This window comes from Neolamprologus multifasciatus, chromosome 19 (assembly GCF_963576455.1).
Source record: "Neolamprologus multifasciatus chromosome 19, fNeoMul1.2, whole genome shotgun sequence".
NCBI lineage: Eukaryota > Metazoa > Chordata > Actinopteri > Cichliformes > Cichlidae > Neolamprologus > Neolamprologus multifasciatus.
Genome location: NC_140457.1, coordinates 28388014 through 28414662, shown reverse-complemented (window position 1 = coordinate 28414662; position 26649 = coordinate 28388014). Strand labels below are relative to the sequence as shown.

The following is a 26649-nucleotide window of genomic DNA, read 5'->3' as shown; positions in this document are numbered from 1 at the left end:
GTGCTTTTTTGGAGGGGATGCTGTTTATGTCAAACTCTAACCCTATCTTCTGAATGTCACAGCAGAAATCAAGACTCAGACCGAGCAGCACTTTTCCAGTTTTCTGTCCTTAGCTGACAGGAATGTAGCTCACCTGCTTTAAAGATTGGTGTGCTGTGTATTCCAGTGTGTGAATGTGTGTGTGAATGGGTGGTTGTGTAAAGCGCTTTGGGGTCCTTAGGGACTATGTAACTACTGACTCATTTTAAATAGTTTAGGACAGCCAAACTACGGACCAGTTGCTAGGTTCGGCAGGGCTACAATAGAAAGCGAGGCGAATACAGAATGAAATGGCTGGAGACAGGAATTTGAGCAGCAACGGTTATTATTTACACAAAAATGAAATAAACAAGACACAAATTCCACATTGACAGTAGTAATGATAATAATAACAATAACAATAATAAGAATAAGCCGGCAAAACAAAAATAAACCCAAAAATAGTTGTTTGAGCTCAATATTCAATTGTCTTTTTGTCTTTGGTCATTTGTCAAGTCAAAAATTCTTAGTCTAGTTCTTTTTCTCTTTCGTTTGTGGTTTGTGTGTTACCACTTGGGAGTCTCCATCGAGGAAGAAGAGTAAGTTCCTCTGCAAAGTTCAGTCTGGGCTCAGGCTCGCCATCTCCATCCGGAGAGAATCCATCGGAATCCAAAATCTTAGTTCCTTCCACACGAACAAGGAAAAAAACCTAGCCTGCACAACAATATTAACATTATTGCACACAGCCAGCTCAGTTTCTTCTCTTGTATCACAGCTATAGCTTTAGTTCTTTATCTCTTTTCACATTTCTTTCACATTACCACAGTAATACATTACATGCATGCTTTGAATATCTCTCGATGTACATGAAATTATTTTAACCACATGTAAAACAACAAATGAATTTCTCGTTCTCTTTTCGATCATGTAATTGTGATTAATAGGTATAACCAGCAAGATAATAGATTTTTCCAATCATCCTTCAAGTATGCTAAACAAATTCTACCACAAACAGCATTTCAACCGTTTTTAAACAGCAAATTACCACTCGCGAATCGGTACGACAGAAGAAACAACTTTTAGCAACAGACTAACACATTATTAATTTTTCAAACCCATGGGCTCAACTCACCAAAATGTTAGAAAATTCCGCATGAGCTATCCATGGCCTGTCTCATCTACTTCCACGTGCAAAAAGACCTAGCTCATGTGAAACGATGGTCTGGTGTTTTGGAAGACGGGGCTAAACCCACTTTCAACCAATGAAAAAAAAGCATTTACCCCTTGTGATTCGGCAACAGAAAAATAAAGTTTGCTGGAGGATCACACTTCCTATTTTCAAAATAAATGTTGCTTTTCAAAATAAAAGAATGAAAATACATTATACAAATAAAAAGAAACCAAGAAAGAATAACAACAAAAGCGCTTTTCTCTACTGGGTTACAACTAGTAAAGGGCTATACAAATACAGGCCATTTACCATTTACCATTTACAGATGCTCTTCTACTGTAGTTGTAATGAGTATTTATTTCAGTTACTGTTTGAAGCAGTCCTGCCTACGGAAGAGTAGAGCTGCCACCCAGGCAAAAGAAAAATACAAGTGTATCACGTTATAACGTGAAAAGTTTATTGTTCTAACAAGATACTTTTCCTGTTTGTACAATATACTATCATGTTTGTACAATATACCTTTCACGTTTGAACAACATAATATCACGTTATTACAATATACATAATTATCACGTTCGTACAATATAAATATTATATTGTACAAACAGGAAAAGTATCTCGTTAGAACAATAAACTTTTCACGTTATAACGTGATACACTTGTATTTTTCTTTTGCCTGGGTGGCAGCTCTACTCTTCCGTACCTGCCTTCTCTTCTGACTTCTGGCATCAAGTTTATAATAACAAGTTTACAATAATGATATAAAACCAAAATGCACATTTTGGGGTGTTTGTTATCCCATTAAATAAAACTATAAAAGACATAAAACTGAAAATTACGCAGCTTCAAACCAACTTCCTAAAAAGCACCAAAGCATGGTAAACAAACGTGTGTCTCACAATACTTCAATAAGAAAGAGCAATTAAACCCCAAAATGAAAAGAAGCATCGAAGAAACAAAAGAGATGCAACATAGACACACAGGAAGTTAAAGAACGAGTGTTCATGAGGGTGTGTGTGTGTGTGTGTGTGTGTGTGTGTGTGTGTGTGTGTGTATGGCAGTCTCATTGGATTAAAGGTCCATTGTATTGAGGAAAAAGCTCCGGGGGCTTTCATTTAGGCACGATTTAGAGTCTTTTCTTTGGAAATAAAATTATTCCCTTCCACTGAAATGTGAGATTTTCATAAACACAGTTTTCTCTCTATCGACCATGTGCAGCTTCATCTCACTGTTTGCTACATGTAAGCATTGTAATCATCTGCAGTTTGGAGCTTTTCCATTCAAGCTAGTGTCTTCCAAGTAGCATTGAAAATCTCCCTGCTCTTTATCAACATGTAGATTAAAACACATCTAGTGTTTAAGCCTGTGCCTGCATACAGCCTCTATAAGATTACTCATGCCTTAAACATGGAGAAAGTGGTAACAAGAACCAGCATGTCATAAATGCACACTGTAGCGTTTCTGCCTCCAGCTACATAGTTGCAGTCACTTTGAAAAATTAAGTACCGCACATAAAAAATGCTGTATTTCTTTTTGGACCTGGAAACAAATGATTTAGTCTTTGATAGGTGGTAATAGTCCCATGGCCCTAAAAGGTGCAATCCCATATAACAGATTCACATGAAAAACGATAACAAAATAAGGCTGAAAACCGATAAAAACCCTGAAAACCAGACATTTCACACCTGAGCCTCAACTCTCGCGGCCCGGTACCAAACGACTCACGGACCAGTCCGAGGCCCGGGGGTTGGGGACCGCTGCTCCAGATTGTATGGACTTTGGAAGTATTTGTCCATTTGTGTGTGTTTGCTGGTTTTCAGAGAGGCCTCGTCTTCTTGACAGGGCCTGTCTGCTAATGAGGGATCCTTTTCCTATCAAGTCCCCTCTCCCTAACCCTCCCTCGTGTTTGAAACCCAATCCACACCTCTCCTCCAACATCAGAGGACGCACTGGCTTTCTTCCAATCTTTCTTTTTCACCTCTCCATCCCCACCATTCCAATCTCTTTATCAATGAATAAACTGCTCCCGACACTAAAAACTTAACATCAAATGAGCTTGGAAATCCATTTCCACACTTTTGGCTGCCCAGTCCAAACCTTTGTGTGTGTTTCTCTCTGTGTGTTTCAGAGGAAGCGAACAGAAATGCGACTCACAGACGCAGAGTTGCCTTTGTTCGTCTGCCCTCTGGCCCTTAGTGCCCGGGCTGCCGGTACCACTGGGAGATTGCTAGAGGAGATCAAATGGCCGGCAGCAAGGAGCGCCGGTACCTGGCCCCTAAAGATGCCCCCTGGCACTCACAATTAAATCAGCCAGCTCGCAAAAAAATCCCTAGCACCGTCAATCAAAATAATTTACCTAGGCACAGTTGCTTTCTTAAAGGCACACCGCTGCTTTCCTGACGGGGCCTGTCCACTTAATTTCAAAGCTCTTTATTCAAATCAGGGCTGAGGAGGAAGTGCCGGCAAGCACCACAACCAGGATTCTTATCCTCTAGCCTGCAGTAGTCTTCAAAAATAATGTCTGGGGGTGGGGGTGGGGGGGGCAAGAAGGGAAGGAGATAGAGGAGAGAGAAAAGAGGCACCCGGTGAGGCAGTGTGTCATTTGAATAATACGCTGGACACTTTCAATCTCCCAGAACATAAGAGAGAAAGGTTTTAATGCATGGGGTGCGAGGAAGCACACACAGTGCTCCTGGTTGGCTCGGCAGAGAGCGCTTAAAAAGACGTGTGTCGAAGTCAGATGGAGGTTAAATTCAAGAGTTCTGATGATCAAAGAAGTGGGCTGAGTCTGAAAACAACATCACACTCCTCTGTGTTTTGTGCATGTCACTTCCTGTCAGGGACTGAATCATATAAAATCACATTTCCACAATAAACATGGAAAACAGCAGATTTTATTTCCACTTGCTGTTCGCTGCATCACACAACAGAAAGTAGTGGAGATTAATAGTTTTATTTTTCTGCTTTCCCTGCGTGTGAGGCATTTGTGCTCCTTAATCAAGGCTGTATGGATTTGCAAGTGATGACCAACAAACACCTCACAAAGGTATTGTACCCAGGAAATCAATTGTGGCCTCTCTCCATTCATATTACCTGCAGTAAATGACAGTGTCTTGTCTTTCACGGGTTCTTATGCAGCGTTCTTTGTCTGTGGAAGGACTCTGGGCATTGTTCTATTATCCTGTGTCCTCATGGCATAAATCACAAAACGTCATCCACCCATACAGATGCTTTTTCGGAGAATCTTAGAAACAGCGGGTTTCTCTTAAAGGCTTTTGTGCTGGCCTGACAGACAGCGAGGTATTGTTACCTGATTTAAACAAAGGTGGGTTTCCATGTTTTCTGTGTATTGTGCTTGTTTTCCCCCCTTTTCTTCTTCCTCTTGCTAAAGAACATGGAAGTTCATTGAGATTGCTGAGTTGGGTGTGCAGTAGAGCTGCATTTGTGTATTATTGTAAAGTGCGTGCCTTGTCATCATCGTGCTTTGCATATAAACCCCATGAATGCTTGTAGTCTGTAAGTGTGTCCACCTAATAAGCGATGGAGAAAGCTTTTGGGTAAATACCCAGGAGGAGGATGATGAGCGTATTCAAATCACACTCAGAAATGCACAGAAGACACTTTCAACATAAAGGAAGTAGAGGATATAGGGTTGGGGGTTTAGGGTCTGACTGGGAGTAGCCTCTTTCTTTCCAGAGGAAATAACTGTGCAGCCAAGCCTGCATTTTTCTTCTCCCTGTGAGTAACTATCAAAAAAGAGAGATTCATCACTGACACAGAAAACAATGAAATCTGTGACTCAGAGACTATTTTTTATCTAAATATACACTTAAATACATTTAACTGACCATGAGGGGAGTATGCAGGGGCTTCCAATAAACCAAGATAAAGTACTGCAATGCTACTTTGATTTGAGCGTCTTGGAACTGAAAACAAAATGGACTCTTCTATAAATCATGATAACTCTGTGACTGCAGGGAGGAAAAAGAAGGGGGCAGCTATGCGAATGCAATAAGAGATAAAAAGTAGGACGTTAAAAAAGTAAACTCTGTTGTCGTGGCATGGAGAAAAGAGACTATTCTTAAGGCAAGAACGATTTGTGTACATTGGCAAGAGACGGCTCTGTATTTGGGTGGGAGACAACAGCTCATCAAAGCCGATGAGCTCCAAAGAGGTGAGACGCATGAAACCAGGTTGGGCCCCGAGTGAGGACCGTGGGCCACCAAAGACATCAGAGCAAAGAAGTGGTTAGACAGGAAAACGGTCTGTTGTCAGATAAAAGCTGTCAGTGCCAGGCGCCCGGTGTTATTCGGCACCGAGGTGTTATCAGAATTCTTTAAAGTTCAATTTTTCCAGTACGTTCCACTGTGGATCAAACTGAGTGTCAGGTGTTTCACTGCCTAATGCTAACACGCCACGACAATGCCTGCTGTTCTTGGGGTGGTAGAGCAGGTCATCTACTGATCGGTTGGTGGTTCGATTCCTGGCTTCCCCCAGTCTGCGTGCCAAATATCCTTAGGCAAGATACTAACCCCAAGTTGTTCTCCGATGCATCCATCAGAGTATGAATGTGTGTGAATGTCAGTTAGAAACCTAGGAAAAATGTGCTTGTGCGAATGGGTGAATGCACAAGTTGTATAGAGCGCTTTGAGTGCTCAGAAGAGTAGAAAAGCGCTACATAAGAACCAGCCCATTTATTCTGGAGATGCTCTACACCAACTACAGCTTTCTGTTCACGCACTCCTGAGTATATGCACTTAGCTGCTGTCATTAAACAGTCTTCACCTGTCAGTAATTGTTGATGTTAGTCATTGGTTGTAGATTACTCAGGCTGTATCCCAACTCAGCGTCTGCAGCCTTAAAGGCCGCATTTTAAGGCCGATTACGTCACAGCGACGCAACGAAGGCTGTCCCAATTCAAAGGCTGCTCGAAATGCGGCCCTCAAATGCGTCCTTCATTTCCCTGAATTTTAAGGACGTGGCGGTGTAGACTTCGTGGCCCAACATATCCCAGAATGCATAGCGCGGCGGTGGGTGTGGATAATTTTGCCCAAAAAAAACGGCGGATGAGGGGCGCCTGAAGAGTAAACTTTAAGTAAGTACTGAATATCATGTCACTTATTTATGTGCAAATGTTTAATAACGAAGAACATTAAAACATTACTGTTGGCCACATGTCAGCAAAGTCATGTGACATTAGTGACGTTTGTACTAACTTGGTTTTAAAGCCTTTACTTTAAAATATACGCTGTTCAATAGCTGAGCTTAATCAGAGAATGATCAAAGCTCATGTAGAAACAAACAAACAAATGAACAAAAGATTTTCTCCTTCATTTCTGTCAAACAAAGCTGTATGAAACGTTTCCAGCTGTTAGTATCATGGTTGCTAGGCAACCTGGGCAGCGCAAGGAGGCTACACCGTCCCATTTCACAAGCCTCGCACTTCCGGCCTTAGCGGTCTTTGAGTACGCGGCCCTTGAGGATCGTTGAGACTGCGTACTTTAAGGCTGCAGACCCTGAATTGGGATACAGCCTGAGTCACACTGTGAATAGTGTTAAATCACAGAAACATTTCATAATTTCAGTAATTAAGAACCAAGACAGAACTCTAAACCCGGCTCTAACGTGCCGAGTGAAACATAAATCCAGCATTGCATCAATGTGACGTTGAGTTCAGTTAGAATCCCAGAACAGAGCAGTTGATACCAGTTGGTGCCGACTCAGGTGCTGGCTTAGCCTATAACTTTATACACATCCAACTGGCAGAGCTCATACAGTACACTTAAGGATGTCTGTTCTGTGCTGTGTTGCTACTCATCCCACCTTATGGGGCATTCACCCAGGCAGCAACCAGATACCAAAGACAGTTGGATGACGATATGAAAACATCTGTTGTTTCATGTTATTCATGTTGTGAGTTTAGATGACAGTTTGCAATAGTCACCACGGATAGTCGACCAAAACAAGTCGAAAGCTTGTTCCTAAATGAGGGGCTACCTCTGCAACATGGACACGGTTCAGTTATGAAAGTCTGACACCGAGCAGAAAACTGCACTGTGCAAACCAACATAACAAGCCTGCACTACCAGCTAGGGCTGGGCGATATGGCCTAAAATTCATATCGCGATATAATTTGAAGCATGTGCGGTAACGATATATATCACGATATGTTCTTTTCTTCTGTATAACGTATTTTCCGCACTATAAGGACTTAAAATCCTTTAATTTTCTCAAAAATCGAGAGTGTGCCTTATGTATGAATTCTGGTTGTGCTTACTGACCTCAAACCGATTTTGGCAGGAATCTGTTAAAAATGTTTTAGTACAACTTTGATAAGCCGCACTGCTTGATGGATTGTCAGAGCATTACGGCTGCCGTAGTGAGGAGCTTCACGGAGTAATCTGGGTCCTAAACTCCGTCATATTCAGGTCCCAAAGTCAAACGAACACAGAGTAAAAAACGGTCTAAATTCTTTCATCTGTAATTAAATCATCAGCGTTGCTGCTTTACCAGGTGTAACAATTAAGTTTAACATCCATGAAAACAGAATTTATTAAATTTAACGGAGTTAGAAGTTAGCAGGAAGTTAGCTCGCTAGCTTCCACGTAAACATTTCATACCATGTTCTGACAGAGAGATTTTTTAAATTAATTCAAACGTACAGCTCTGCTGTCACTTCCAACATAAACGAAGACAGAAAACTAAACAGCAGTGACGTTTTCAGGGTTACTGAAGTTGGACTACCTGGTATATAATGTTGTGCTACGTGATTGCTAGCGACACAGCTATGTTAGCATAACATTAGCACAGTGAAGCTGGAGGATGAACGCCAACTTTTTTTCCACTCGATAAAGCGCAGTTTTTGGCTTTCCCCGTATTTCAAAAGTGCTTCATCTCTTTGCTATGACTATCGCCCGGCATAATTTCCAAATGATAATGATTTTAGCTGCTGCGATGCTTTCGACCAAAACAGGCGCAGCTTGATGGTAAATGGACTGGTTCTTATATAGCGCTTTTCTACTCTGTCCGAGCACTCAAAGCACTTTATACAGCTAATTCATTCACCCAATCACACCCATTCACACAAGCACTTCTAAACTTAAGTGCTAAGTAGCTAACATTCATACACATTCACACTCCGATGGATGCATCGGAGAGCAACATGGGGTTAGTATCTTGCCCAAGGATATTTGGCATGCAGACTGGAGCAGCCTGGGATTGAACCACCGACCTTCTGGTTAGTGGCTGATCCGCTCTGTCACCTGAGCTACAGCCACCCCAATGACATCATCAACATGCGCTATCGCGATGGAGCAATATAGTCAAAATCTCTATCGTTGGCCAAATTGATATCGTTTCTATCGTATATCGTTTCTATCTCCCACCCCTACTACCAGCTAAGCAAAAATCCTGTAAAAGACCCAAATATCAGAACAGGCTTTTCCATGTGGCACGCTAACTTTTATCTGCACTGGTCAAAGCACTCGACTCCACCTACACAGCACCCAAACAAAAACAGTCCACACAAGTCGAAGAGCTCGTTTATGTTACAAATGTCGGGCCAAAGTATCGGAGGAAATCGCCAACATAGCAAACTGCACTGCAACAACAGATATGTAGACGAGGCAAACAACGCATCCATGTATGAACTGTTGAGCGTCATCAGTCAGTGTTTGCAGACAGGCTAGTTTCCTGCCAACCATACAGGAGCAGTAATGATAGCGGGAGGCCTCAGGGATGCTCTCCTGTGACTGCATCGTGTGTGTCACTATGGGATAACACCACATAATGCCCGTATTCATTTCATTTTTTATTATTTCATTTAAATGTAAGAAAAAATAGTACTAGAGTAATATATATAGTATATAGAATAGAGTAATATATATTGTAATTGGACTAACGAATGACTTCCATCGGGAAATGAGATTTTGGTCATATTCCACAGACTACTGTCCTAAAGGAAAGACAAAAGCCTGTAGCAGGGATAAATAAGGTGACCAATCACCACACTGCAGTTTATCAGGTGTTAGTCTCCCTTTAAACTCTGATCTTGACGGTGAGGGCAGTGAAGTGTGCATCTCTTTTACATGGCGTTGGGGCTGCAAGGGGGCACTTGGATTGCATTTGTCTGCGCTGACGCTCACTGTGCCTCGATGCCTCAGAAAGGGCAGACTTGCTGGAGCGTGTTACTAATTAACGCAGAGCCAAAATACGGGTGTGCGGCTGTTAACACAGAAAGAAATCAGGTCACTTTATTTTATTCATTCTTCCTTACAAGGGTTCAATCAAACACATTTAAGACAGCTTGCTGATCCAGTCGCACAGCAGTCTGTTGCAGCTGTGCAGATCAATAGCACTAATAACATTTGAGGTTTAATCATGCATACATACGGGGGGAAGCTGGACTTGCTTGAGTAACTGTAATAATTGGAAAATGATTTTGATAGCCTGAAACAATCTAACATATTACAGAATTTTATTAAAATAATATCAAATCAAATTAACTGCTATTCCATAATGAATTAGGTAACAAGTTAGGCAGATATTAATCGCTATCCCCTCCCTTAGGCCAGAGCAGACTGGGAGCGAGGATGAGGGGGTGATGAGCGAGTGGTGTGAGGAGGGATGATGGGAAAGACGGATGGAAAGATAGAAGAGAGAAGGAAAAGGGTTATTAACTTGGCTCTTGCGGCTTGTTAGAACACCAGTGAGTGCTAGGAGGAGGTCTGAGGTTTTTGTGTCTTTCTCTGTTTACTGCTCTTTTATTAATACCTTTCTATTTGCCGTTATTTCATTAAAGATTCTCTGAGAAAATGCTATACCAGTCCCAGAAAGGTAAACAGCTCGAGACATCTTCTTCTTCCTTTGCAGCAGTTGATTGGCTGGTTGAAACAAGCCCAATTAAAGGGACCTGTGATTTGGCCAGCATGCCATGACTTCATCCAGGGCTACTGTTCCTCACTCTGGCTCACCTTGCTGGCATTTCTGAGGATGCCTACAGGGGCTTCACAGGGGCCTACATCTGGGCTACACAGTTTTTAATCAAGTCCAGTCTGAGTTCTTGAAATCATAATCAGATGCCTGCTTGCTGAGCTTTGCCAGATCTTTAATAAATCGGGCCTGTGCTCCCTTCCGTTTGGCAAGTCTCCCCTTAATTCCATCACGCCAATCAATTACTGCTCTTATGAGCCAAAGGAATAAGCGGCTGCAACACTTTGTGGACAATGTTGCTGCTGTCTGCTCTGATATCATGGCTTGATGCGATGCTTTCAAAGACCCAGCCACACGACTCTGTGAAGAAATTACCTAAAGACTTTGAAGGGAGAGAAATGACAAACTCCTTGCTCCTCTTGCATTGCTGTGTCTGCAGGGATTAAAAGAAGATAACTGAAAGGACGGCAGTGCTGATGACATTCTTAGCAGTGGCACAAGCCTGACGAACCCTTATCCAAAGCTACTGTAGCACTAATGAGATGAGGCTTAACCTAGTCCAGAATATCCAAGGGTTTTGTCAATTTAGGATCACTTTACCAGGATTTTGGTGGTGTGGCAGCATGGATTATCATTTGCGGCCCACAGCACGACGGGAATATGTGCCCCCAAACCCACGATAATGGAGTCTGCTTTCCTAAGGGAGATAAGACTAGCTACTTATCAAAGGCATTGCAGGTGTTCACAAAGTCAATTGGGGGTGAAAGGCGAACAACTAGTGAGGATTTCAGCGCTGTGTGAGAGAGTCTTCCATTGAACCATCTTCCCAAAGAGGCTTCAGATATAGGAAGGAAGTGGGGAAGAGGACCTAGAGTCCTACGCTGACAAGATTAAAGAGATTAAAAAGCTCCAGCAAAGACTTGTGGTATCACAAGTCACAGAGAAGCAGAATTTAGGCATTTCATCAAACTTCCTGAGGAGAGAGGAAAGCCCAGGAAGTTTTCCCTAGGAAACAGAAGGAAGTGTGAATGGGAAGCATTTGTTTAACCGGATACGTCTATGAGAAAATCCCTTCTTCAGCCACACTTCAGAAAAAGATCTGACGAGTGGTGAAAGACACGTCACCCTGACACCTCAGAACACTAGCCTCGACTCCTAGGGAAACATGCCAAAGGAACACAAAACAACACACTCTTTTTATTTTTAATTACTAATTATTTCAGAGAGGCTTTAATGGCTTTATTCGAGCTGTCACAGTCATCAGAGAGAGAGAGAGACAGAGCAATGGAAATAGACGAAGCGAGGGAGGCAGGATTAGGTTTCTCCTGGGGAAAGCAAGGAGGAGGGAGGACAGCTCGTTCCTGATCCAGGGGGTTTTCAGGCCAGGGGGGCGACAGCTGCACTGTCTTTAGCCTGGATTTGAATTTGAATTCTATCTAACGATGCAGCGCCGGCGAGGACTTGGCAGGGCAGTCTGCTAATCTCCCAGACACAAATGCCTGGGCTTTTCTTGTGTGCCCTCGCCGAGATTTGAGTAATTAAAGTTAAATTGAAGGGAATAAAAAATATCCTTCTTGTACCCGGGCTGTCTTGCTAATGCCAAGTGTGAATAGTCAGGTTTGTCTTCAGAACTATAATCCCCAACGCTATTTCTCTTCCCTCTGTCTCTCTCTCTTTCCCCCCTCTTTCTCTCTAAAAAGCTGCAGTATAGCCAAGTTTTCACAAGCTCTAAAGACAGTGATAAGGCAAGGGCCGCAGCCTTTCATCTTGCAGGCATCTTTAAGAAAAGGTGAAAGAAAAGAAGTGACGGCAGTTGTGTGTGCATGTGTGTCGAGGGGGTTGGGGGCACGGTGGCTGCAAGAGAAAGTGTGCACGGCCAATACCTACATCCATCATTTTCTAGGAGCCGGCTTAAACTCTGGACTTGTTGGAGTTAAGAGTTAAACAGTGAGGCAGGCCTTCGTGGCAGATGGTTAACCCTCCTCTTCCCTTTCTAGTGCTTTCCTGATACTGGTGTGCAGACTTTTCCTCGTGTGAAATTAAATCTTATTAAATCTGTATCTCTCCCTCATCTCGTACTTGTGCATGCTTATGTTCAAAAATGTAACTTAACTGTAGAAGTTTCTCAATGTCTGCTTCCACATCCAGCCACTCTGTCACATCATCCATATAAACACTGCTGTAATCCTCACTTTATTTAGTTTTTGGACGTGTGGCACATCATTTTTAATTCAATTCAGTTTTATTTATACAGCACCAACAACAGTCGCCTCATGGTGCTTTATACTGTGAGGTCGACCCTACAGTAATAGATACAGAGAAAAGCCCAACAATCATATGACCCCCTATGAGCAGCACTTTGGCGACAGTGGGAAGGAAAAACTCCCTTTTAACAGGAAGAAACCTCCAGCAGAACCAGGCTCAGGGAGGGGCGGGGCCATTATGCGATTGGTTGGAGTGAGAGAAGGAAGACAGGATAAAGACATGCTGTGGAAGAGAGACAGAGGTTAATAACAGATATGATTCAATGCAGAGAGGTCTGTTAATACATAGTGACTGAAGAAGAAACACCCAGTGCATCATGGGAATCCCCCGGCAGCCTACGTCTATTGCAGCATAACTAAGGGAGGATTCAGGGTCACTGTTAAATAAAGTCATTCTACTTTTAAATACTCTAGGAACAACAAGTAGGCCTGCAGAGCGAGCTATACTGGGCATAGTAAGTATGCTTTTCATGGTTCTGATAGTAACACCAGCAGTCTATGAAATGGGAAAAATCTTCTTTCTTTCTTTCATTAAAAAAATGGTCCTGGTAAATGTGCTGTAAAAGTCACACATTTTTTACATTTTATTTATTTATTCACAATGGTGTGTGGCAGATGGTTTTGATGTAAGCCATTATAAATAAATTGAACAGCACCCAGGAAGACCTTCCCCTCAGCCTTGACCTACAAATTACTTTTACATAGTCATGTGAAAGTATGCCAATAGACATATGTGGTTATACATATATAGAGGAGGGGTATAAACGTCTACAAACAAAAAGAGGAGGAAAGGAGAACTGAAAGAATGTAATTGATGGGAAGAGAGAAAAAAGCTTAAAGGAAGCAAGAGGAGAGAGAGGAGGATGGCAACGAGAAGAAATGGTTTAAAAGTCTGTTTTTTGTTCCAGTTTCTCCACTTACCAGGAAGAAAACGATCCGAGGAGTGTGGGTGGAAAAGAAACGCATTCCAGAAGCATCCTTCAGTTTGTCAGGAGAGGCAGCAAGGACCAGCTCACCTAACCTGAAAACACACATACTGCACATTTTGTGTGCACACATAGTGCAGCAGTCGACATAGTCCCAGGTTAATACTGGACTTCCTCATCATGATTACACAGATGGTCACGGGAGAACTTAATTATTCCTCTATTGACTGAGTTTGCATCACCATGCCCTGCTGTAATGACCCATCATCAGGTCTACTGAGCGAACAAGGTTCACACTCAGTGAGACAGAGAGAGAGAGAGAGGAGGATGAAACTGTGGAAACAGTGCACCTGTGCAGACACTCCCAGTCTGTATTTCACATTGATGTCACTTTCTACATATTTTTTCAGGTGTGTTAATGTGCAACACTGGCTTCACCCTAAACCCACCTGATGACGGTTATTAACCACATTTTTTCAGTTTCTTTGGTTCATGTGCTGATCACATGATCAACGACCCTCAGGACCACCTGGATCTCCACGATCAACTTCCATAGTTTAAGTTTGTTTGTTGGGTGTGCTCAGCACTGATAAATACTATTGATTGATTGATTGGTAATTTATTTCAACATGTGAACAATATACAAGTACATTTAGAAAATAAAATAAGAAAGAAAAAAATACTGTACAAATTACATACAAATTTTTTTTTATTAATTTACATGTTGAAAGGGAGTGGGAAGAAGTAAACACTTATTTAATCCCACCCCTTTGCCATAAATTATCAGTTAATATTTAGTCAGCTTCCTTACTGATATAATTTGTAATAACAACAGTGAACAGATTTCTGATATACTATATACTATAATATCACATCATGAGTTGTTTTGTTTTTTTTTGTTTTTTTTTTTAAATAGAGACATTCACTTAATTTCAATATTTTCCTTTTCTTTATAGTTCGAGAAGATCATATTTTTATAACTCTTTTTGAACAGTTTTATGTTTGGACGTTGCTTTAATTCCATATTCAGACTGTTCCATAGTTTCACTCCATGAACAGAAACACAAAAGCCTTTTCTTGTGGTACGTACCTTCATTGTTTTGAAGTTACAAAAACCCCTTAAATTATAACTTCCTTCTTTCAAAAAAAACATACTCTGAATATTACCTGGCAGTTCTTTATTTTTTGCTTTGAATAGAATTTGTGCTGTTTGGAATTTCACTAGTCAATTTTCAATATTTCAGACTGCAAAAATAGTGAGTTTGTATGTTCCCTATAACCTGCATTGTGGATGATTCGAATTGCTTTTTTTTGAAGAATAAGAGTACTATGGCAATAAGATGAGTCTGAGAGTCACCTGTTTTAATGTAATGTCACTCTTTATTATGAAGTTCTGAGTACTGAGCTTTTCTATAGCCCACATATGACACGACCAGTGTATTGTAGGGTTTTCACCTTACAGCCAGCTGTTGTTGTGTTGTGCTCATACGTTTAGTTCTCAGGCCTTCACAATATATTGTTGTGATTCAGGCTGTCATTTGGGTTTTCTTAATACATTTTGCTCTCAACTACTGTAGCTTATAAATACTCAAAACAAAGAATTATCCACTCCTGACCTTCTGACAAAAGAAACAGTTGTAAGCACATTCCTGGAATACTGGAGAAGGGAACTGTTAAGGAAAGCAAACAAACAAAAAACATCCTTGTTTTATGATTATCTATACAGTGCTTCTGCATAATGCTTCACAAACAACAAAAAGATAAGAAAAAATGAGGATATGAAGTATTATATGAAATAAAAGAACATGGGAAAGTTTTACAATACAGAAATTACGTTTACCTTAATTAGAAGCAAAAGAAGAAGAGTTCTTAGTAGAAGAATCCTAACGAGCTTGACCATGCAATGCTGCATGTATCTAAGGTGAAATTTAAAAACCGTTTCATGACTTTGCTAGTTTCAAGTCTTGATACTGCCAAGTTATTAACATGTGTGTGTGCAATGTCCCTTGGTTTCAAACTCAGAACAGGGTTTTCACAGTGGGACCGTGCTAAACATTGGGTGGGTTCAAGTAGGTAAGTCTATGTTTGATATGCAGTGCCCTTCTACTGCATATAAAGATAGTACTAAAGTACTTGGAAACTAAAAATCTTAATATCTTAATAATTTTGCCTCCTCACTACATATGACTCTGGATACTGTATCTCCTGTGAAAGATAGAGCCTCAAATCAGAAGTACTTGACTCCCTGGTGTAATTCTCGAACATGTAGGAAAGTGGCAAGGAGAGGTAGTGTGTAGCAACTATTAGCTTAGCCACTTAGCATTAACTCGTCTTAGCATGCTAACACTAAAGAACATTAGATGGTGGACAATTTAGACTGAAATATTAACATTTATTGACAGTGTTGGGGAGTAATGGAATACATGTACCGCCGTTACGTATTTAAAATACAAAATATGAGTAACTGTATTCCGTTACAGTTAGGAGAGAAAAAGGAAAAGTACGAGTTGTCACCGAGCAGAAATGGGAGCTGGAAGCATGTAAATATAATAATAACCACTGCAGCCAAGAAGAGAGCCTGACGAGCCCAGCTGTAAGTAAGCTATTAAGACTCGACTGTACACCGTGTTTGTGTTTTCCTCTGAAACATAAGTTATAAGTTCTGTTGGAGCAGCCTTTCAACGCCTCTCTCTGTCTCTGCTAGCAAAGTTGACCCAGACAACAAAGTAAAGCTAGTTTTCAGCTACGAGCCGACACAGAACCCACCGTATTAGCCAGAGGTCCCTTTACTATGGTTCGGAGCCGCGGACCTTCAGTAACAGTAATAAATCACAGCAATAGGACATTCATGTAGTTGTAAACAGCCTGATAATATATTAAGTAATCCAAAGTATTCAGAATAGTTACTCTCATTGAGTAACGTAACGGAATACGTTACAAAATACATTTTGGGGCATGTAATCTGTAATCTGTAGTGGAATACATTTTAAAAGTAACCTTCCCAACACTGTTTATTGATAAGACGAAGCAAAACTGCAATGTGAACTTTGTATTTAGCAAAGTTTGTATTTTAAAACATCAGCTGTAACCTTAAAAATATGCTGAGTGGAAGCTGGCTAAGGCCTTAATTCAAGCTAACAGATATGACCGCGTCTACTCACAGATAGAAGCAAACAGCAACAGCAGTACACTAAAGAGGAAAACTTCTAAAATTTACTCCCACAAAGTCTATGGCACCATCTCCAAAGCAAAAACCTCCAGTAACTGGAAACACAGCTCCGGTTACAGCTACTGAAAAGCTGTCCTCTAAAATGTACAACTGCTGTAACTAATTGAGGAATAACTCAGTTATGGCGGCTAACATCACCAGGGTGGTGGAGATGAATGATTCTGAAATTTTAAAAAATGGAAAAAGCAAGATACAAGCACTGAAAGATGATGTAATCTTTTAAAAGAAAAAGAGGAGTCGAAAGAAAAGGCGACGAATTGGAACAGAATAAAAAACAGATTGAACCTTAAAATCTGTAGTCAAAGACAAAGAGCATAAACAGACTCAATATGTTAAAGATGTGCCAGTCAAACCTACATGGACAGCATTTATGTAAACAATAACAACAACAGCCCTATAGAGGACTTCTTCAAAGCTGACAGGCTTGAGCTGCTGCACGAGCAAAGATGGAGCGAGCCAGAAAGACCGTGTTCTTCGGAGGATGTATGGGTTACATCAGTGATAACGGGGTTATTCTGCACTAGAAAGGATAATTAGAGCTTGCTGATCATTTTGATGTTCAGTGGTGTTCAAAAGGCAATTTAAGGTTCCTTAAATCACTATTAGTTTTTTTCCCTCCATGAAACTGATTCAAATGACATGGATGAAAAGTTTTGGTAAAATCAATGAAGTGATAAAATACTTTATAGTCATGGTATAAATAGGTTAGCTGGGGTCGCACTTATTTTTACATGTTTCATTGGAACAGGAAGCATCTTCAGCATTTTAATATTTTTTATTAAAACAGGTGGGTCGTATTGATCGTCTGCCTAATCACACAAGCCCGGGTGTGGAAACGGGTGTGGGTCACAATCAGCCAGACAGAGGATCAATAGGGGGTCCATCCCATAGAGGACGCTCCCGTAGGAGACGCTCCCGTAGGGGACGCTCCCGTAGAGGACGCTCCCGTAGGAGACGCTCCCATAGGGGACACTCCCGTAGGGGACGCTCCCGTAGGGGACGCTCCCATAGAGGACGCTCCCATAGGGGACTCTGCTCCCATAGGGGACGCTCCCATAGGGGACGCTCCCATAGGAGACGCTCCCGTAGGGGACGCTCCCGTAGGGGACGCTCCCGTAGGGGACGCTCCCATAGAGGACGCTCCCATAGGAGACGCTCCCATAGAAGACGCTCCCATAGGGGATGCTCCCATAGGGGATGCTCCCATAGAGGACTCTCCCATAGGGGACGCTCCCATAGAGGACGCTCCCATAGAGGACGCTCCCATAGAGGACGCTCCCATAGGAGACGCTCCCATAGAGGACGCTCCCATAGGGGATGCTCCCATAGAGGACACTCCCATAGAGGACGCTCCCATAGGAGACGCTCCCATAGAGGACGCTCCCATAGAGGACACTCCCATAAGGGACGCTCCCATAGGGGACGCTCCCATAGGGGACGCTCCCATAGAGGACGCTCCCATAGAGGACGCTCCCAGATAACACACACCAATTAGTTAAACTGCAGGAATGTCTTAAAGACATAAAGACTTGGATGGCCACTAACTTTCTGCTTCTTAACTCAGATAAAACTGAGGTCATTGTACTCGGCGCTGAAAAGCTTAGAAATATGGTATCTAACCAGATTCTTACTCTGGATGGCATTACCTTGGCCTCCAGTAACACTGTGAGGAACCTTGGAGTCATTTTTGACCAGGATATGTCCTTCAACGCACATATTAAACAAATATGTAAGACTGCGTTCTTCCATTTGCGCAACATCTCTAAAATTAGAAATATCCTGTCTCAGAGTGACGCTGAAAAACTAGTTCATGCATTTATTACTTCCAGGCTAGACTACTGCAATTCATTATTATCAGGATGTCCAAAAAACTCACTGAAAAGCCTTCAGTTAATCCAAAATGCTGCAGCAAGAGTACTGACAGGGACTAGAAGGAGAGAGCATATTTCTCCTGTTTTGGCTTCCCTTCATTGGCTTCCTGTTAAATCCAGAATTGAATTCAAAATCCTGCTCCTCACATACAAGGTCTTAAATAATCAGGCCCCATCTTATCTTAATGACCTTGTAGTACCATATCACCCTATTAGAGCACTTCGCTCTCGCTCTGCAGGCCTACTTGTTGTTCCTAGAGTATTTAAAAGTAGAATGGGAGGGAGAGCCTTCAGTTTTCAGGCCCCTCTTCTGTGGAACCAGCTTCCAGTTTGGATTCGGGAGACAGACACTATCTCTACTTTTAAGATTAGGCTTAAAACCTTCCTTTTTGCTAAAGCATATAGTTAGGGCTGGACCAGGTGACCCTGAATCCTCCCTTAGTTATGCTGCAATAGATGTAGGCTGCCGGGGGATTCCCATGATGGACGCTCCCATAGAGGACGCTCCCATAGAGGACACTCCCATAAGGGACGCTCCCATAGGGGACGCTCCCATAGAGGACGCTCCCATAGAGGACGCTCCCATAGAGGACTCTCCCATAAGGGACGCTCCCATAAGGGACGCTCCCATAGGAGACGCTCCCATAGAGGACGCTCCCATAGAGGACGCTCCCATAAGGGACGCTCCCATAGGGGACGCTCCCATAGAGGACGCTCCCATAGAGGACGCTCCCATAGGAGACGCTCCCATAGAGGACTCTCCCATAAGGGACGCTCCCATAAGGGACGCTCCCATAGGGGACGCTCCCATAGAGGACGCTCCCATTGAGGACACTCGCATAGGAGACGCTCCAATAGAGGACGCTCCCATAGAGGACACTCCCATAAGGGACGCTCCCATAGGGGACGCTCCCATAGAGGACGCTCCCATAGAGGACGCTCCCATAGAGGACGCTCCCATAGGAGACGCTCCCGTAGGGGACGCTCCCATAGAGGACACTCCCATAGAGGACGCTCCCGTAGGGGACGCTCCCGTAGAGGACGCTCCCATAGAGGACTCTCCCATAAGGGACGCTCCCATAGGAGACGCTCCCATAGAGGACGCTCCCATAGAGGACTCTCCCATAAGGGACGCTCCCATAGGGGACGCTCCCATAGAGGACACTCCCATAAGGGACGCTCCCATAGGGGACGCTCCCATAGAGGACACTCCCATAGAGGACGCTCCCATATGAGACGCTCCCATAGAGGACACTCCCATAGGGGACGCTCCCTTAAGGGACGCTCCCATAGGGGACGCTCCCATAGAGGACGCTCCCATAGGGGATGCTCCCATAGAGGACACTCCCATAAAGGACGCTCCCATAGGAGACGCTCCCATAGAGGACGCTCCCATAGAGGACACTCCCATAAGGGACGCTCCCATAGGGGACGCTCCCATAGAGGACGCTCCCATAGAGGACGCTCCCATAGGAGACGCTCCCATAGAGGACGCTCCCATAGAGGACGCTCCCATAGGGGATGCTCCCATAGGGGATGCTCCCATAGAGGACACTCCCATAGAGGACGCTCCCGTAGGGGACGCTCCCGTAGAGGACGCTCCCATAGAGGACACTCCCATAGAGGACGCTCCCATAGGAGACGCTCCCATAGAGGACTCTCCCATAAGGGACGCTCCCATAGAGGACGCTCCCATAGGGGATGCTCCCATAGGGGATGCTCCCATAGAGGACACTCCCATAGAGGACGCTCCCATAGAGGACGCTCCCATAGGAGACGCTCCAATAGAGGACGCTCCCATAGAGGACACTCCCATAGAGGACGCTCCCGTAGGGGACGCTCCCGTAGAGGACGCTCCCATAGAGGACACTCCCATAGAGGACGCTCCCATAGGAGACGCTCCCATAGAGGACTCTCCCATAAGGGACGCTCCCATAGGGGACGCTCCCATAGAGGACACTCCCATAGAGGACGCTCCCATAGAGGACGCTCCCATAGGAGACGCTCCAATAGACGACGCTCCCACAGAGGACACTCCCATAAGGGACGCTCCCATAGGGGACGCTCCCATAGAGGACGCTCCCATAGAGGACGCTCCCATAGGAGACGCTCCCGTAGGGGACGCTCCCATAGAGGACACTCCCATAGAGGACGCTCCCGTAGGGGACGCTCCCGTAGAGGACGCTCCCATAGAGGACACTCCCATAGAGGACGCTCCCATAGGAGACGCTCCCATAGAGGACTCTCCCATAAGGGACGCTCCCATAGGGGACGCTCCCATAGAGGACACTCCCATAAGGGACGCTCCCACAGGGGACGCTCCCATAGAGGACACTCCCATAGAGGACGCTCCCATAGGAGACGCTCCCATAGAGGACACTCCCATAGGGGACGCTCCCATAGGGGACGCTCCCACAGGGGACGCTCCCATAGAGGACGCTCCCATAGAGGACGCTCCCATAGGAGACGCTCCCATAGGGGACGCTCCCATAGAGGACGCTCCCATAGGAGACGCTCCCATAGAGGACTCTCCCATAAGGGACGCTCCCATAAGGGACGCTCCCATAGAGGACGCTCCCATAGGGGACGCTCCCATAGAGGACGCTCCCATAGGGGACGCTCCCATAGAGGACGCTCCCATAGAGGACGCTCCCATAGAGGACGCTCCCGTAGGGGACGCTCCCATAGGGGACGCTCCCATAGAGGACGCTCCCATAGGGGATGCTCCCATAGAGGACACTCCCATAAAGGACGCTCCCATAGAGGACGCTCCCATAGGAGACGCTCCCATAGAGGACGCTCCCATAGAGGACGCTCCCATAGAGGACACTCCCATATGGGACGCTCCCATAAGGGACGCTCCCATAGAGGACGCTCCCATAGAGGACGCTCCCATAGAGGACGCTCCCATAGAGGACGCTCCCATAGGGGACGCTCCCGTAGGGGACGCTCCCGTAGGGGACGCTCCCATAGAGGACGCTCCCATAGAGGACACTCCCATAGAGGACGCTCCCATAGGAGACGCTCCCATAGAGGACTCTCCCATAAGGGACGCTCCCATAAGGGACGCTCCCATAGAGGACGCTCCCATAGGGGACGCTCCCATAGAGGACGCTCCCATAGGGGACGCTCCCATAGGGGACGCTCCCATAGAGGACGCTCCCATAGAGGACGCTCCCGTAGGAGACGCTCCCGTAGGGGACGCTCCAGTAGGGGACGCTCCCATAGGGCTTAGAGTCTGGGACTCTCCACCAATCGCTCTGAGAACTAAAGACGCTTCTCGGATGAAACGGAAACTTAAAGAAGTCCAGACGATTGTCTTTCCGAGCTCCGTAGACTACGAGGACCTGGATGACTGAGAACCTTCACAGACGTCTTCCTTTTTTGTTGTTTGTTATGTTCTGCTCATTCCAACCATCAGCTCTTCACTTTCTTCTCTTACATTAATACCGTTATTCCCATTTGTCCTCCTTCTATCACTTTACCTGACAAAGACCTTCACAAAACAGTTAAATCCTCTCTGTCTCTATCCATCCTCACACACTTTCCTTTGGAAAGTGAGCAGACATAAATATATGTCTAGATGCTGTCAGCTGATATGAATTCTTCTGATTCATATTTTAAATTAAGTACTGTTTACACTACCAGGAAGTTTTAAGATTTAGTATTTTTAGAGCGATACAATAATAATAAAGCACATTATTTTCCACAGGTGTGCAGTAGTCTGAAGCTACGTGAGATTGGTGTGTTAGCATTTTAGCTGTAAATTGTCTGACAGGCAGACAGTAAAAGCTCAGAGTGTCTGTGTGAAACGCTAGAGCAGATAAACTCTATGCCATGGTCATTCTGTAACTTTATGCCCAGCCATTCCTTCACTGAAACAGCTCTCCCTAATGGTCTGTAAAAGCACACACAGAGTCAATGGGTGCTTATGAACCATGTGCGCCCTAGATTACAGTTTGGTATTACAGCCCAGCATACAGTTTTGCTGTATTGATAGGCCCATATATCAAATCTCCTCCAGACAATCGCAGATGGCTAATTGGGACTTTTTACAACCTCCCAGTTTATGCAGGAATTTTGCTATAAATTAAACACACAAGGCACCATTCACTTTCATGAAGCTTTACTTGGACAGAGCCTCATCTGATGAATACCTCATTTTATTGATGCAAAGACCTCCAAGGCCTCAGTGAGATGGAATATTGTTTTTAATACGTACCTGTCTGTGGTAATTAATTATGGCTTGCTGTGTTGCCTGCAGACACACTTGGAAGAAAAAATCTCTGTCCCCATCTCTTTGCTCGTCTCTTTCCTCGTCTTTCTTTTTCTCCCGTCCCTCTGTCTGTAAATCTTTGGACATCCAACATTCAACGTTGGGTGTTTGAATTTTCCAAAGCAGAGATTCTTCATTTGTCATTGAAGAAACAAAATGTTGTTTAGTGAGTGTTCATCCCCTGTTAATGCTCATTTCAAAGTTACTACTTATTCCAGGTTAATTTCTTAAAATCCACCATCATTAGTGACCTATCTATGGTTAGGGACCAGTGTAGACTGCTGTATGCACTGTTCCCTCGTTTATCGTGGGAGTCTTTAAATCAAATCTCAAGACCTACTTATTTTCCAAGGCTTTCGGATCTCTTTGACATCCTTTTTTTATTCTGTCTATTTGGTCTCTTATCTTATTGGATGATGTTGTATGTCTATATACGTTATGTTCACATATGTGTGAATGTGTGTGAATGTGTACAGTTTTGTATATGTATGTGCATATTTGCATGTACATTATATAATCTATGCTATATACTCTTACATGTCTTACAATTCTTTTTTTAAAATGTTTTCTTTCTATTTTAATTCTTTTATTATATTATCCCTCTGTTCAGCACTTTGGCCGACACTTGATGTCTTTTAAATGTGCTATATAAATAAAGATGACTTATGTTCTAAAAATAACCCGCAATAGGTGAAATCCGTGAAGTAGCCAGCTTTATTGTTTTTACAATTATCATAGACGTTTTAAGGCTGTAAAACCCCTCACTACACACTTTATACACTTTTCTCACACAGGCATGGATATTTTTACACTTTTCTCTCTTGTTTAAACTCTCAAAGTTCAAACCTTCGTAGAAAAATAAGTCCAGTATTATATTATAATCCGAAAAATACGGTAACTTCTACCTTCCTTTAGCATGTCCAGAAGTCCAACTTCTTGTGTGATGGTTAGCATCTTCCTCTGCCTTTTGGGTGCTACCATGGGTGCATTTGATGGTGCACAACGATTCATCAACATGTGTTGCGTTTGTTGGGGAGCAAACTTACAAACATACAGTGTAGCACTTCAGAGTCACGCTGCTACCGATCAAAGATTTATTTAAATTTGAGAAGCAGAACACATTCTGTACTGTACAGGAGATGCGGCACAATGGTCTACAGCCAATTAGGATGCAGAACACAATGTGCTGTAAAAACAAACAAACAAACAAACAAACAAACAAACAAACAAAGGCATTCAAAATTGCACAAAAAAATCCACGAAACAGCGAGACTGCGAGAAGCGAACCGCATTATAGCGAGGGACCACTGTACTGCTTTTCAGAGAATTGTTGTCTGTTTGGAACACTTTGGAAAAGGACTGGAAAAATTTTGGAAAAGTCTTTAACAGAAAAACTAATGACGCCGTAGAAAACCCCAGTTCAAACTCTGATTCTGAAGATTTGACAGCATGTGGCTAAAGCCTCGATAGATTTTCTCAGTGGTATGTATACACCACCAGTGTTGGGTAAGTTACTTTAAATTAGTAACTTAGTTACATTACTACTTACTTCTATCAAAAGTAACTCAGTTACTTCAAGTTACTCGTTACTTTCAGAGTAACTAGTTACTAGGAAAAGTAACTTTGGTTTTACTCTGAATTCTCTTGTTAATGTGTTGCTTCCATAACTTTGCCAGTCTTCTAGCTTGCTTACTTGCCACAAGTGCTCTGTGCCACCTACCAATAGAAAGGAAAAGATAATGTGCATATTTCCACGAGAGAAATCCCACGCCTGGACCGTCGTCGACTGCCGCCATGATTCTAGCCTACGTCACAGCGTCATGTGCGCTTTTTACATCCAACACAAAAACTGCAGTCGTGGTGCTTTGATTGTACTCAGAACTCGGAAATTCTGCCTTCTGAATAGGAAGATGTAGGTAACACCAGACTGCAGATGAGCTGCATACAGGGCTGGACGGGGACAAAAAATCGTCCCGGGCATTTTGACAAGAGACTGGCCGCCATTATAGGAAAAATCATAAAGCCTTTGAATGAAAACAAACGCTGTTGTGACAGTGATGTTCACTGTTTTGATGGTATATATGTATCAATCTATCAATCGTTTGTTGTAAGACTCAGATAATTATTTTTTTTAAAGCTAGACATTTTAAATGAGAATAAGAAAGAAAAGTATTTCTTTGTGCCCCCCTCTCCCTGTTAATGCCCTACCTGCCCCCCTGGCAACACTTTGCTAGACCCGCCCCTGCACAGTTACCAGCTGTCAGCTGCTTAGAAAAGGATCCTGGTGTTATTTGTCTCTCAGAAACAGTTCATAACTTCAACTCATTCATGTCACCTAAAAGGTAAACCTGTTTCTCCATCACAGCTCTGATGATTCAGTAAGGACGTCTCCTGGTTTCATCTTCATGTTTCCCTCTCACCACATATCCAAACCATCATGACCAGCAGCTTTACAGCTGTGGCTCCAGCAAACATCAGCTGATACTAGAAATTAATATTAAATCAATTCTAACAACAGCTGATCAAACTTAAAAGTGCTGCTGTTGTTTAGCGTGACATCCGCTGGTTCCCTCTTTCTGGCGCAAAGTGATAAACAAACATGAGAGACGATCAGCTGATCATTGATCAGTTTCATGATTGAAGTAGAAACAGGAGAGAGAGGGAGGGGAGAGAATGAGAGAAGAAGAGGCAGCTGTGCAGCAAAGACAGAATAAATCCAGCTTTGTGTCTTTTTCATTGTAGCTGAAGTTCGGGACAAACTGTTCCTTTTCACCTCAACACGAAACTCGTAATATTTTCTCTGAATACGAGACGATTCAGTTTTTTACAGGACGGTTGGAAACTCTACTAACTAACCTTATGAACAAAATAAAGTTCAACATCAGTAACATCATAGCACCACCCAGCTGTATAGAAACTCCATCATGCTAGCTAGTAGCAGTACGAGTTATTGTAACTGACTGTAAAAATTCAGCACAACAAAAATAAACTCCACCTAAACTTGGTTTATATCTGACCAACATAGACTGCAGGTCATAGCTTCTTACCTGAAGTTCAGTTCACCACCTCGGGTCTCTGCTCCTCCTGCCTCCACTTTCCCTCATCCACCCGCTGCCTCCACCACTTGCTAATGTTACTGAATCTGTGGAAGCTCCGCGATGCCACCACACAAAGTAATGAATAACGAGCCTATCTAAATCCCAGTAACAGTTAACGCGTTCCTGATTATGGCATAATAACTAGTTACCGTGCTCGTTACCACAATAATAACGTAGTTAAGGTAACACGTTACTTAATAACACGTTAATCCCAACATTGTACACCACATACAGAAAATAACATCATCATAAGACATAAAGCACTAATTGTGCAAACTAATTTGTTGCTTGTCGTCAGGAGTCCAAAAGACCTTTTCAGTGTATGGTTGAACTGGATGTATTCAGTCACAGACTGGATCAGTTCTCCGTTAATGAAAATGACATTTCTTGGTTCTCTGTGGTGCTGAGGCAAAATCTGCCCTCTCACTCTGTAAAATGTTGAAAATCTGGTCTAGACTTATCCTCTGCACTGAATAAGGAGCTCACTGAAACTGCATGACCACGTCTTATGTGATATCAATGTCAATAAGAGGAAGGTTACTACAACATTTTTCATAATTTGAAATCTACAACATAAAAACCTGAATGTGAAATGTTTTAAAATGACTTGTGATCAGAATAAAAGAACCAGATTAAATACTGATTGAATTCAATTTGTCAGTTCAATTTTATGTAATAGTTAATAATAACTAAGGGAAGCATGTATAATGTAAGCAGAACTGGCCCCAGCACAGAACCCTGTGGAGCTCTGTGATTAACCTGTGTGCAGAAGAAATCACGCTCGAGTGATGGCTTATTAAGAAATGGTTATCTCAGTGCCACATTAACAGCCAGTAGTATGTAGGACATTAATAGGGATAGACTG

The 26649-nt window shown here is 43.2% G+C and overlaps 1 long non-coding RNA gene across 1 annotated transcript in view; it reads left to right on the top strand.

Moving 5' to 3' along the window:
- The window catches only part of LOC146496772 (uncharacterized), a 67547-nt gene extending 41562 nt beyond the window's left edge, over nucleotides 1-25985 (top strand). Inside the window, exon 2 of the long non-coding RNA XR_014871265.1 lies at nucleotides 25507-25985. This is a non-coding gene — a long non-coding RNA (uncharacterized LOC146496772). The remainder of the gene's footprint in view (nucleotides 1-25506) is intronic.
- The last annotated feature ends 664 nt before the right edge of the window (nucleotides 25986-26649 follow it).